Genomic DNA, 15039 nt, shown 5'->3' on the forward strand with positions numbered 1-15039 from the left:
CTCAGGCCTGCTTGTGTTTATCAGGAAACGTGTGCAGCAGCAGCACAAACATGTGAAAACCAGCAGGGAGTGAGAAAAGCCGAGACGACGACTCTGGATTCTGTCGAAGGACTCCAGAAGGAACGAGGCAGAAACGATCCAGAGGCTGCAAAACGAGATGTGATGATGCAGAGGAGAGACGAGCGGCGGGACGCAAACAGGAGAGAAAAGAACAACAACAACAAAAAAACAAGCAGATTCAGATTCAATCTGATCAGAAACACAAGTCAAATGATGAAAAAAAAAAAAAAAATCCAACACAGGTTCAAAAATGTGACCAAAAAAACAAAACAAAAACAAAATAAAAAAATCTGTACAAAGAAACAAGATTAGATGAGAGAAAAATAAAAATTAAGATTTAAAACCAATGAGCAGATATTAACTGAGGACTAGTGAAAAGTCTGAAGATTTAATAAATCAAAATGTGAACACACACACACACACACACACACACACACACACACACACACACACACACACACACACACACACACACACACACACACACACACACACACACACACACACACACACACACACACACACACGAGCCCCTCCACCAGTAGAAACTTGATTAAACACTATTAAAGAAAAAAAACGTGGCAAAGTGTGCAGCCGGAGCTCAACTGGGACCTGTTGACATTTTCCCTGTTCTAACTCGTAATTCCCACCTCAAAGCGGGAACTCTGTGTCGTCATTACAAAGAATCCACAGCACACACACACACACACACACACACACACACACACACACACACACACACACACACACACACACACACACACACACACACACACACACACACACACACACACACACACACACACACACACGGTCTGCAGACCCACTCAAGACAAAAACAACTCTCCCCTCCTCCTCTGTCACAGTTTTTCCACTTTGCCCCCCCCCCCCCCCAGTCAGATGCTCTCTCTCTCTCTCTCTCTCTCTCTCTCTCTCTCTCTCTCCCCTCCTCTCTCTCTCTCTCTCCCTCCTCTAGATGTTGACTCCGCTCCCACACATTCAGTTAAGTGTAGAAAACAAACGCTCCCTCCCGGTCATTTCTCTTGGATTGTGATTTTTAAAACCCGGGACGTCGGCGACGGGAGAGTCTCTGGACTTCAGGCCCGGCAGGGTGAGTGGAACATCCTCTTAATCCCTGAGTTCCTCTCCATGGTTCCTCCGGTTCCTCCGGTTCCTCACTGGGCAGAGCTGCTCCAGCTGTCATTTGAAGGTTTGCAGCTTCGCTGAGGTGCGCTTGGAGAAGTTTGGAGGTTAAACGAGTGTCGCTGTGGCTCCAAAGTCACACTGTGACACAAAAGGAGGTTTTATTTTGAAAATGTATCGGCTTCTGTTTTCTGACATCACGTCGCCGCTTGTTGGTGTAATCCGTGGCTCTGCCAGAGCCGAAAAGACAGAAACGCTCTGGAGGGTTTTCGTCGTTTTACTGCATGGATCCTGGTGCTGAGGAGTCCCAGAACCAGATTATAGAGCATCTTCCTCCTCTGACATCAGATTATAGAGCATCTTCCTCCTCTAACATCAGATTATAGAGCATCTTCCTCCTCTGACATCAGATTATAGAGCATCTTCTCCCTCTAACACCAGATTATAGAGGATCTTCCTCCTCCAACATCAGATTATAGAGCATCTTCCTCCCCTGACATCAGATTATAGAGCATCTTCTCCCTCTAACACCAGATTAGAGCATCTTCCTCCTCTAACGTCCAGATTAGAGCATCTTCCTCCCCTGACATCAGATTATAGAGCATCTTCCCCCTCTGACATCAGATTATAGAGCATCTTCCTCCTCTAACATCATATTATAGAGCATCTTCCTCCTCTGACATCAGATTATAGAGCATCTTCTCCCTCTAACACCAGATTATAGAGCATCTTCCTCCTCCAACATCAGATTATAGAGCATCTTCCTCCCCTGACATCAGATTATAGAGCATCTTCTCCCTCTAACACCAGATTAGAGCATCTTCCTCCTCTAACGTCCAGATTAGAGCATCTTCCTCCCATGACATCAGATTATAGAGCATCTTCCTCCTCGAACATCCGATTATAGAGCATCTTCCTCCTCCAACATCAGATAATAGAGTATCTTCCTCCTCTAACATCAGATTATAGAGCATCTTCCTCCTCTGACATCAGATTATAGAGCATCTTCTCCCTCTAACATCAGATTATAGAGCATCTTCCTCCTCCAACATCAGATTATAGAGCATCTTCCTCCTCCAACATCAGATTATAGAGCATCTCCCTCCTCTAACGTCCAGATTAGAGCATCTTCCTCCTCTAACATCAGATTATAGAGCATCTTCCTCCTCTAACATCAGATTATAGAGCATCTTCTCCCTCTGACACCAGATTATAGAGCATCTTCTCCCTCTAACACCAGATTATAGAGCATCTTCCTCCTCCAACATCAGATTATAGAGCATCTTCCTCCTCCAACATCAGATTATAGAGCATCTTCCTCCCCTGACATCAGATTATAGAGCATCTTCTCCCTCTAACACCAGATTAGAGCATCTTCCTCCTCTAACGTCCAGATTAGAGCATCTTCCTCCCATGACATCAGATTATAGAGCATCTTCCTCCTCGAACATCCGATTATAGAGCATCTTCCTCCTCCAACATCAGATAATAGAGTATCTTCCTCCTCTAACATCAGATTATAGAGCATCTTCCTCCTCCAACATCAGATTATAGAGCATCTCCCTCCTCCAACATCAGATTATAGAGCATCTTCCTCCTCCAACATCAGATTATAGAGCATCCCCCTCCTCTAACGTCCAGATTAGAGCATCTTCCTCCTCTAACATCAGATTATAGAGCATCTTCCTCCTCTAACATCAGATTATAGAGCATCTTCCTCCTCTGACATCAGATAATAGAGCATCTTCTCCCTCTAACACCAGATTATAGAGCATCTCCCTCCTCTAACATCAGATTATAGACACACACACACACACACACACACACACACACACACACACACACACACACACACACACACACACACACACACACACACACACACACACACACACACACACACACACACACACACACACACACACACACACACACGGGCTCTAAACATCAACATCAACATCAACAATGGGAGAACTTTGATTACAGACGGAAAAAAGATTTCGAAAACAAACAAAGAGCTCGAGGATTTGAAGAGGCAGAAGAAAGAGGAGGGGGAGAAGAAGAAAGAGGAGGAGGAGAAGAAGAAAGAGGAGAAGAAGAAGAAGAAGGTGACGCCAGCTGAATATTCCTACCACAGCCTTATATAAGCCTTTCAAGCCCATGTGCTCTGCAGCCGCCACATAATTTAGAGCAGATTGGCGTGCGGCCCTGGAGCGTGGGGGGGTGGGGGAATGGGGGGGGGGGGGTGTGGAGGTGGGGGGTGGGGTAGGGGAGGGGGGTTAGTGTGGAACATGTTCAGTTTCATTGGACTTGGGCTCAAATAACCAATCATAAAAAAAAAAGGCCGAGGTCGGGGGGTTTGGGGGCTGGAGGAGGAGGAGGAGGAGGAGTGGGTGGAGCCACAGGGTTCTGGTACAGTGGCGAGGGTCTCTGCCTGCAGTTGGTGGTCGGTGGGTGGGTGGGTGGGTGGAGCGGCGGTTGCAGAGGTTGCTGGTTAAGATCTGCCGGCGTCTCGCCGTGGCGTCGCAGCGGAGCGACGAAACTCCACAGACTGAAATACAGGAAATACACGATACTCCACCACCCCCACCCAACTCCACCTCCACCCCCACATTTCTGATGGAGCGGCTGAAGAATCTTCAGTTTGTGTCACTTACATAAAATGCTTGAATATTTCTCAATTCAATCAGTTTTAAAAGTGTTTTAAATTCAGGCCAAGTTACTCTTAAATCTCTTCTTCTTTTTTTTTCTCTGCACAGAATTCCCGCTTTTTCGGTGGGAATTACGAGTTAGAACAGGGAAAACGTCAACAGGTCCGATTGAGCTCCGGCTGCACACTGCGTCGCATTTTTTTCTTTAATAGTGTTTATTTAAGTTTCTACTGTGTGTGTGTGTGTGTGAGATGTTACAGTGTAACTGGAACGTTACCAGCTGGGTTTCCTGCCCAGATTCCGAGTTCCCAGATAAACGGAACGCGTTGCCGTGTTCGGCACCAAAAGGCACTTTTTGGTTGTGAAAGTGAAAAAGAAAAGAAAAAAATCCAGTTTTTCCATCTTCAGGCTCCTTTTCACCCTTTTGTTTTTTTCTTTTCTCAATTCTTAAAGATAAACGTCGGCCCAGAGGCGCCAAGGAGAGAGATTACAAATGTTTGTCAGCATCTCCGACTGAAAAAAAAAAAAAAAAGAACGAAAGTGATCTTGGTCAGAAAAATACTGTGGAAATAGTTCAGCTGCTGGAAAAGAAGTCGTGGAGGTTTGGAGACGATTCCCTCTGAAGCAGCTGGACGGACGAACCGGAGAGATTCACTAAATCAAGTTTTATCAAGTTACAATGAGTTCATAGAAGTTAAATGAAGTCAAAATGTATTAAAATTAAGTAAAATTAAGTCAAAGTGATAAAAATGAAGTCCGAATGAGTTAAATGAAGAAAAACTAAGTCAAAATGTGTTCAAAATGAAGTAAAATGTGTTAAAAATGAAGTAAAACTAAGTCAAAATGTGTTAAAATGAAGTAAAACTCAGTCAAAATGTATTAAAATGAAGTAAAATTAAGTCAAAGTGTTAAAAATGAAGTCAGAATGAGTTAAATGAATTAAAACTAAGTCAAAATGTGTTAAAATGAAGTAAAATTAAGTCAAAATTTGTGAAAAATGAAGTAAAATTAAGTCAAAATGAGTTATGAAGTAAAACTAAGTCAAAATGATTTAAACAAAGCAAAACTAACTCAGAATTAGTTAAATGAAGTATAATTAAATCAAATGAATTAAATTAAGTAAAATTAAGTTAAAATGTGTTAAATTAAGTTGATTAATTGAAGGAGCAGAACGGCGTGTTGTTCTGGAGGCGCCACAAAAAGAAACGTCTTCAGTTTCCTGCCTCGTACATCAAACCCCCCCCCCGCAGCCCCCCCACCCCCACCACCACCACCATCCCCCGACGCTGGCGGTGTTTTTACCCAGGACGTCCTGTGTGTGGGGGGTGCTTTTGTGTCCTTATTGCCCCCCCGGTTTCCTGCGCCGCGGGGCAGATATTTCGACCTGTCACTACAATGAGTCACTGCTCCCGTATCCATGACGACCTGATTGGTCCTTGTGTTGCTTTGAAGACGTCTTCGGCTCAACGACCGTTTCCGGGGTCCGTTCACATGACGAGGACGACGATCAAGAGCCGCTGAAAACGACGACTCTTTCGAAAACGGTAACGGAGTAACGGAGGAGCAACGAAACCACTGGGAGAACACTCGGAAGTTTCACGGGGACGTTGTCGTGTGGGCGCGAAACTTTCCTGAAACGAAAACGCAAAACGAGGCATTTTCAACTAGAAGCGTTGCCGTGGAAACGGAGCCCAAATCAGCCCCCCCCTCCCCCCACCCCCCCGTGTCACCAGGAAATGGGTCAACCCGGTGCAGCAGGCACGGGGGGGGGGGGGGGGATGTTGTTTCTGTCCAGGATGTCCTGTGCGGCGGCTCAGGTCAGCAGGTGGAACAGGTCCGGGAGGCCTGGAGGGGAGTTGGGTGGGGGGGGGGGGATGGGGGTGGGGGAGGGGGGAGGGGGAGCACACGTGGCCGCTCAGGTCTTCGAGAGAGAAGAAAGTCGTGGCAGTGGCTTCCAGATGTGTGCAGGACGGGGCCGCCCGGGGAGGAGGCAGCGCTCCGGTCTGTTTGCGAAGGAAGAGACGGATCTCGAATGTGGACTTTTAATAAGCCGCAGGTTTTCGGCTCGTCCGCCGGCGCCAGCCGGAGCTTCGGCCGTAAATCAGCAGGGGCTTCACGGTGGAATTCACCGTCCCGAGCTGGACTTCCTAAATAAAACAGACGGGAGGGGGGGGGGGGGGTCAACAGAGGAGAGACGATCCCAGAACTGGACTCGGGAGCCCACGGCCACGTCGTCCTTGGAACGTTTCAGTGAAGGACGTCTCGGCACCGGGACAGTAAATTCAGCTAGCGTACCTTGTGAGCATTACTGAGTCCAGTCGGTCCTCACTGGCTCAGTTATAAGAACACCCCCCCCCCCCCCCCGCTGCCCCCGAATTTCAGCGTCACGTTGGTTGTAGCCTAGCGTAGCCAAGAAGCCCCTCGTTCCCATGACAACGTTTTCCAGTGAAAACATAAAACGTTCGTTGTTTTTTTGGGAGTCTGTTTCCACGACAACGCTGCTTGGAGCCTCTGGTCCTGGTCTGGTCCCGGTCACCATGTTGGTAACTAGTTCTTCTGCACATGCTCAGTAGAGGCAATCAGAAAAAAAACCGTTTCTTTTATTTTGACAGTCACTGTAATACCAATCCGACATGGCCCAACATGAAAACTACTTTTCTGAGACAAACCCCAAACGCTGCGTTTTGTCTTGAACCGTAGCGGTGTGACGGGGGGGAGGGGGGGGGGGGGGGGGGGGGGGGCGGAGTCTGAACCCACCTTGCAGGTTGACAGGAAGTTTATAAATCCGACTCAGCAGCTCACGGTCTGATTGGTCACCTTGGCTCAGCGTTTGGACGCCGGCTCGCCCACCGCCGGGTCGCTGGTCAGCCAAACACCCAGGGAGAATAAAGGAAGCCTGTCAGTGCACATCTGTGTGTGTGTGTGTGTGTGTGTGTGTGTGTGTGTGTGTGTGTGTGTGTGTGTGTGACGGTGTTTAATGAGGTGTTTTTGTGACGACTCGGCAGTTTTTCCTGCAGCCTGTTTCCCCTCATGAGAAGCCGAAGTCACACGGCGAAGGTCGACTACAGACGAAACTGTGTGAGAGACTCGCGATGAAACTCGTCGAATACGACGGTCCGTTTACATGAAAATGGCGGCAGCGCTGAAAACGGTGTAGTTTTCACGTCGGGCCACTAGCGGGTGCTGTTGATAGTGTAGGTACTGAAAGGACACGACGGGACAACACGGACATTTCTAGTGGGCAGACCACCAAGTTGGATTGTCAAAATAAAAGTACAATGTGCCCAATATAGGCCAGGGAGTCGTGGCGCCGCGGAGGAAACTTTGTTCTGATTGGCTCCACTGAGCATGTGCAGAACGGACAGTCGGCTGTTTGTACGGCAACAGAACCCGAGTGTTTTTGAAAAGTTCCACCTTCTCCGGCTCAGACTCTCCAAAAGCTGCGTGTTCAGCGACTCGGCGCTCCGCTGTCAGAGAAAGACGCCCGAAACACGACGAAAGCTTTGCGGTGTCGCTTGAAATGGTTGCCGCGGCAACGGCTTCCAAGTGAAACCGCATGTTGGATTGTACAGGTGCAATCTGGAGGTTGAAACACACGGAGTACTGTGATAATGTTGCGTACTGTGATAATGCTGAGTATTTTGATGATGTTGAGTATTTTGATGATGTTGAGTACTGTGATAATACTGAGTATTTTGATAACGTTGAGTATTTCAATAATGTTAAGTATTGTGATAATGTTGAGTATTGTGATAATATTGAGTACTGTGATGATGCTGAGTATTTCAATAATGTTAAGTATTGTAATAATGCTCAGTATTGCAATAATGTTGAGTATTATGATAATTTTGAGTATTGTGATAATGCTGGAGTATTGCAATAATGTTGAGTATTGTGATAATGCTGAGTACTGTGATAATGCTGAATATTTCAATAACGTTGAGTATTTTCGAAAACATTTAGTATTGTGGTGATGAATATTGTGATAATGCTGGGTATTGTGATATTATTGTGTATCACATTGACGTCCTGATTAGTTTGCTGCTCTGTGAACTTGCTGAGTCATGGTTGGTTCTGTCCTTGGTTCATTGTGAAGTTAAGCAGCGAGTGGGGGGAAAAAAAAACTACACAATGAACCAGGCAGATTAAAACAATCAGGCAGATTAAAAACAATCCAGGCAGATTAAAAACAATCCAGGCAGCTTCACTCGTTCTGTTTCTGACGAAGCGACTGAAGTGAGAGTTTTTCAATTTCAGCCCAGGGCTGAACAATGACACCATTTTCTGAGGTTTCTAGTGGGAGAAGTGCTTTTCCAGACAGGACTTGAGCTCCCGTTGCACCGTTTTGCTGTGTTTTTGTTTTTTTTGTGTGTGTTTTTTTTTTTCTCCCCCCCCCCCCTCAGCCAATCGGAGCCTTCTCCACATTGGTAAACCAGCTGTTGTGACGTGCGCCACACTTTCCACTCAGTCACCCAGAGGCTGGGGAATGTTTTCAATTCTACAAGCGAAGCGTTGGGTCGTTTTTCTCGAGGGACGGACTCGGGGGGCCTCGCGCGCATCCAGACGTTACATGTATGACCAGGGGGAGCGGGGGCCCCGTGGCGAGGGCCGAACGGGGGGGGGGGGGGGCTCCTCTGAATCCAGCAGATCCAGTTTCCCACCCGGGGTGATTTAGAAGCTCCGGGATCGACACTTTAGAACCGCGACGTTACGCTTCGCCGCGGCCGTCCGGCTGCCGGGTCTTTGTTCTGCCCGCTGAGCGACGCCGACGCCGGGAAACCCGAGGCGCTTCGCCTCGTCGCCGGCTTACAGCCGCGGAACTAAATGACCCTAATCTGATCAGTTCCTCAGACACGGTTACTAAGTTTCTGTTCACGAAAAGCCGCGGCACGATGTTTCCCTCGGTCCCGCTGCATTAGCATTCACCTAGCATTAGCGTTAGCCAAGGAGCTTCAGTCGCATCAGATTATAGAGCATCTTCGTTCTCTACCATCCAGATTATAGAGCATCTTCGTTCTCTACCATCCAGATTATAGAGCAATCTTCCTCCTCTGACATCAGATTATAGAGCATCTTCCCTCCTCCAACGTCCAGATTATAGAGTATTTTCCTCATCTAACATCCAGATTATAGAGCGTCATCCTCCTCTAACGTCAGATTATAGAGCATCTTCCTCCTCTAACGTCAACTATAGAGCATCTTCTCCTATAACATCAGATTATAGAGCATCTTCCTCCTCTAACATCAGATTATAGAGCATCTTCCTCCTCTAACGTCCAGATTAGAGCATCTTCCTCTCTAACATCAGATTATAGAGCATCTTCCTCCTGTTACATCAGATTATAGAGTATCTTCCTCCTCTAACATCAGATTATACAGCATCTTCCTCCTCTAACATCAGATTATAGAGCACTTCATCCACCAACATCAGATTATAGAGCATCTTTCTTCTCTGACATCAGATTATACAGCATCTTCCTCCTCCATCATCAGATTATATCTTCCAGTTATGTGCACATGATTAATAAGATTAAGTATTAATTTCCAAAGTAAAGTGAATTTAATCTATTGTAACTCTTTAATCTGCCTTTTTGATGGATGTAATCTGGTCAGTGTCGTTAATCAGTTCGACTTGTCTCGTAGAGAAAAAAAAAGCATAATCTGACCGAGCTTTAATTATATTCTCTTCTTATTTTTTTTGCATGTTTTCAGTTTTCTGCCAAAATAAGACTCACATGTGAATTGTTTCTTTGTAGTGTCATATTAAAAAGTCTCGGCGAAATGAGGATTAAAAGTCGCGTAAACTTTAGCTGCTGCCACTTTGAAAAAAAAACGAGCGAAGGGTTAATTACTTTTGGACTATTTTCAGCTCGAGTGGCTCTTTGTAGTTTTGTTTTATTGCAGCGGGTCTTTGTGTGCAGAACTCGTTAACGTTGAACTACAATGTTCTTTGTGATAGAAATCAGACGTTATGCGTTTCTTTCTCTGTCACTTGGCGGACGACCGCGACTCTTCGTAGTCAAACTACGAGAAAAAACAAAAACTATGAAACTTTACTGAATTAATAACTTTTTTTTTTGCTTCTGCAACTCGTTTACCATCTTGTTTTACTCAACCGTTGGAACTTGTAGGGATGGAATCTTTAAAGGATGTTTGAGTTGGACAGTTTTTAATTAGTTTTAGAAATAAATACATATATATTTTTTTTAATTATTTCGCTTTTTTTTTTTTTTTTACAAATGCGGATCTTTGAGTACCTTTCATCTCCATTTTTATAGGTACTCTGGGTAATGTTGATTACTATGGTAATGTTGATTACTGTGATAATATTGAGTACTGTGATAATGCTGAGTATTTTAACAACGTTGAGTATTGTGGTAATGTTGAGTATTGTAATAATATTGAGTACTGTAATAATATTGAGCATTGTGATAATATTGAGTATTTCAATCATGTTGAGTACTGTATGAATATTGAGTATTGTGATAATGTTGAGTATTGTGGTAATGTTGAGTACTGTAATAATATTGAGTATTGTGATAATGATGAGTATTGCAATAATGTTGAGTATTGTGATAATGTTGAGTATTTCGATAACGTTGAGTATTTCGATAACGTTGAGTATTGTGGTAATGTTGAGTATTGTGATAATGTTGAGTATTTCGATAACATTGAGTATTGTGGTAATGTTGAGTATTGTGATAATGTTGAGTATTTCAACAACGTTGAGTATTGTGGTAATGTTGAGTATTGTAATAATATTGAGTACTGTAATAATATTGAGCATTGTGATAATATTGAGTATTTCGATAATGTTGAGTACTGTATGAATATTGAGTATTGTGATAATGTTGAGTATTGTGATAATGTTGAGTATTTCGATAATGTTGAGTATTGTGGTAATGTTGAGTACTGTAATAATATTGAGTATTGTGATAATGATGAGTATTGCAATAATGTTGAGTATTTCGATAACGTTGAGTATTGTGGCAGTGTTGAGTATTGTGGTAATGTTGAGTATTGTGGTAATGTTGAGTACTGTAATAATATTGAGTATTGTGATAATGATGAGTATTGCAATAATGTTGAGTATTGTGATAATGTTGAGTATTTCGATAACGTTGAGTATTGTAATAATGTTGAGTATTGTGGTAATGTTGAGTATTGTGATAATGTTGAGTACTGTAATAATATTGAGTACTGTAATAATGCTGAGTATTGCAATAATATTGAGCATTGAAATAATATTGAGTATTTCGATAACGTTGAGTATTGTGGTAATGTTGAGTACTGCAATAATGCTGAGTATTGCAATAATGTTGCGTATTGTGACAATGTTTTATAGGTACTCAGTGTTTCTGCCTGACTCTCCCCGCCGTCGCCACACAGCCAGTAAAGTGTCCATTAAAATAAAACCTCTTGTTGTGATCAACAAGAGGTTTTCCAAACAAGTCAACACAATTCCCATTTACTGGAACTCACACGTACAGATGTGGTGAGATTGTGTGTGTGTGTTAAGATTACTTTATGAGTTAATGAGGGCTTATCTGAGAGATGACTATTTGTTTTTGGCGGCGATGTGTTTATTCTTGTTTACCTGTACTTGTGGGGACGCGTGTCATGAGGGAAAGCTGAAGACGTGTTTGAGGACCAGATGGTTTCAGTAAAATTCAGAGTTACACTGCAGAAAATGATTGTGCGTCTCTAAAAAAGCAAAGAAAATAAAAACACATATTCTTGTTTACCTTCTTTATTGGACATTAGGTTGGCAGAGATTTAGTCCTCTCAGCATAAATCACAACACTTTTAGATGAACGCGTGTTTTTAAAGACAGGATGGAATCAAAGATAGCTTGTGTGTGTGATTTCTTCTTGTTTTATTCTGGTGGAAATATAAACTGAGGTTGAGAAGAGTAAAATCAGTACACTTATACGCAGTATTTTTTATTTTAGAAAATTACAGTAAGTTCAACAGGTGGAATAAATTAAATCTGAAATAGTTATTTAATCTGTGATTCACAGCGTAAAACGTGTGTGTGTGAGATTCAGCTATACAGTTAAATTACATTTAATTCATGCAGCAGTTGTGTAAAATCCTGAGTCAGGTAACAAGCGGCGCCGCGTTAATAACCGATTGTTTGTCTGTTTGATGTAATTAGTGATAATTTATCTGTTTAGGAAAGTTTTTCCTGCTCAGAAACATCAGCAGGCCGCGATCGCTGGAGTCTTTGCGTGTTTTTATAACCTCAGTGGAACATTTGAAAAGCTCTTGACCCCGTGGCCTGTTCTGTGTGTATTGGGGGGGTGGGGAGGGGGGAGGGGGGAGGGGGGAGGGGGGGAGGGGGAGGGGGGGGGCAGTAATATATTGAAATGAAGAAGTGTTGAGTCTCCGCATAGTTTTATCATGGGAAGATCGGCGGAAGGCACTAGAGGCTGCGTGGTTGTCATTTTTTTCTTATTTCATAGCAAGTTTCCCACAACATCGCGACCCTGAACGGACTTCGCTTCTCTTTAAGGCAATGAGAAGTGACGGATGGTGAACGAGTCATGGAGGGAAAAGGATCCGAGGAATTATAGATTGTAATAAAAGAGGGATAAACATATAGAGATGCAGTAGAATGATATATATGTATATATTTATTTGTCATTTTTTTCTACCTATTCACCTGAAAATATTATAATTATTATTATTATTGTCAAATAACAAAGGCCCCGGTTTACACGACTGAAAACTTTTTTGAAAACGGCTCTCAAGGTGTAACTTTTTGAAAATGCTTCATCGAGATATAAACGGGTGAAAACGAGACTTTCTGGAAAAGTTCAGGCTCCGCTTCCGTGTAGAAACTTGTCCCGGTGGCCATAAAGCAACAAAAAAAAGACAGTTGCAGTAAATTGCTGATCTCCTTTGATCTTTTCTCGGTATGCTGTAAAGTTCATTCCATACGGAGAAACTATGACCGGAGGACATTTTATTTGCGTGTTGGGGCACAGTGTGTAGGAGAGTGTGTGTGTGTGTGTGTGTGTGTGTGTGTGTGTGTGTGTGTGTGTGTGTGTGTGTGTGTTGGAGCGAGCGCGGCGGCGTGCAGGTCATCGTTCAGGATTTAGCTCCTCCCCCTGGCTTCCTGCTGGCGGAGCTCAGGAAGAGAAGGACAGGAAGTGAGTGTCTGAATCAACAAGGTGTGTGATTCCATCTGGACGGGGGAACCAATCAGCTGCTGCCGCCGAGTCGTTGCGGCTGCCTTTGAAATACCTGCTGGAGCTTTGATCTGCGGCTGATGGTCAAACTACAGCTACTGAGTATCGTTTAGGTTAAATTAACTTCTGTGTTCCGGGAACGCACCGTCAGAGTGAGCTGGCCTGTGATTGGCTGAGAGTGGAGAAGGGGGGCAGAGTTAGCAGTGTGCTACAGCAGCTGCAGCCCTCCAGTGCGTCTCCATGGGAACAGTTGCTGATCTGCTTTGATCTCTATGAGGTGCCTCTCTCATCCGCTTTGTATGGAACTTTATTTTTTATTTTTTAGCCATTTTTGGGGATTTATTCGAAACGGTTAACCGTGTGTGTGTGTGTGTGTGTGTGTGTGTGTGTGTGTGTGTGTGTGTGTGTGTGTGTGTTGGACGCGAGCGTTCGGGGTGCTGAGCAGCGTGTTCTGGTCACGGCTTGCGGACGGCAGTGTGTTTTTCTTTTACAAGGACCGACACGCGCCTCGGTGCCAGCGGGACCCGCAGAGCATTACGACACGTATAATTACGGCGCGGTATGGTCATGTCCCTCTGAAAAACCTCAGCCACGGCCCTCCATTTTGGGTTTTCCACCATTTCGCCCCGGCGAAAGCCCTGCCGTGTGAGTCCGGAGGCGAGCGGCTCGCTGCGTCCGGGGATTTGTCGCCGTGGTAGTTTTGATGCCTGCGACCCGTGAAACCACAGAAAACGCCGCCGGCGGTCGGGTTCTGAGCGTCGGGCGGTAGTTTGTACTGTGAGCTTAACGTTTGAAAATGATGGAGTTTTCATGTTGTTGTTAGTTTTCGTAATGAAAAAGCACACACGTGCACACACACACGCATACACACACATGCGCACACACACGCATACACACACATGCGCACACACACACACGCACGCACGCACGCATGCATGCACACACACACAGCAGAGAACAATGACCTATAAGCATTAACAGTAGGAGACAGACCCACCGACAGACTACCAAGTTGGATTGTTATTATGGTGACTGTCAAAATAAAAGTACCAAGTTGGATTGTTATTATAGTGACTGTCAATATAAAAGTACCAAGTTGGATTGTTATTATGGTGACTGTCAAAATAAAAGTACCAAGTTGGATTGTTATTACGGTTACTGTCAAATTAAAAGTACCAAGCTAGATTGTTATTATGGTGACTGTCAAAATAAAACTACCAAGTTGGATTGTTATTACGGTTACTGTCAAATAAAACTACCATGTTGGATTGTTAATATGGTGGCCATCAAAATAAAACTACCAAGTTGGATTGTTATTACAGTCACTGTCAAAATAAAACTACAAAAGTGGGATTGTTATCATGGTGACTGTCAAAATAAAACTACCAAGTTGAATTGTTATTATGGTGACTGTCAAAATAAAAACTACCAAGTTGGATTGTTCTGATTCTGAGTGGATGAATTTCCAACAAAAACAAACAAACAAAAACAAAATCAACAATAGTTTCTGGTCTTGAAATGAAGTTCTGAGCCTTCAAGTGTCTAACGGCTCTGTTTTGTTGATCAGTTATTGGATGTGGCTCCTCTGCGGATTTGTTCGGTTTTATTTCATTCTTCCAGCGGCCGCTACGACCCGACAGGAGCGAGTAAAAAAAAAAAAAAAAAGATTCCTTAAAGTTAATTTAATGAAGCGGGACAAGGAAGAGAACTGTTGTCCCAGTTAAACTGAGTTAAGTTTCCCAGATCACAGCGGCCTGGACTCACGAAATTAAATCAGGCCTGTCGTTGCCATGGCAACGACACTTGATTTTGTTAGATTTTTTTTGTTTTTCTCTCCCCCCCCCGACTGCCAAGCTGCTAATTAATCAAAAGGAGTTTAAAAAAGAAAGAGTGCGACCCGGGGACGGGTTGGCAGTCTGCACAGTGACATCTGTGTTTGACTTTGGAAGTTGTTTTTTTTTTTTTTAACTTGACGAGAATCCAGATTACTC

The 15039-nt window shown here is 44.0% G+C and overlaps 1 protein-coding gene across 2 annotated transcripts in view; it reads left to right on the top strand.

Moving 5' to 3' along the window:
• The first annotated feature begins 1057 nt into the window (after positions 1-1057).
• Positions 1058-15039, top strand: part of pear1 (platelet endothelial aggregation receptor 1) — a 47071-nt gene continuing 33089 nt past the window's right edge. The window contains exon 1 of one of the 2 annotated variants that reach the window (XM_080500748.1): positions 1058-1171. The gene's annotated coding sequence lies outside the window, so the exon portion shown is untranslated. Of the gene's footprint in view, positions 1172-6042; positions 6153-15039 lie in introns of those variants that run through there. The other variant, XM_080500749.1, reaches the window with a different exon arrangement.

Source organism: Blennius ocellaris, assembly GCF_963422515.1.
Source record: "Blennius ocellaris genome assembly, chromosome: 8".
NCBI classification, from domain to species: domain Eukaryota; kingdom Metazoa; phylum Chordata; class Actinopteri; order Blenniiformes; family Blenniidae; genus Blennius; species Blennius ocellaris.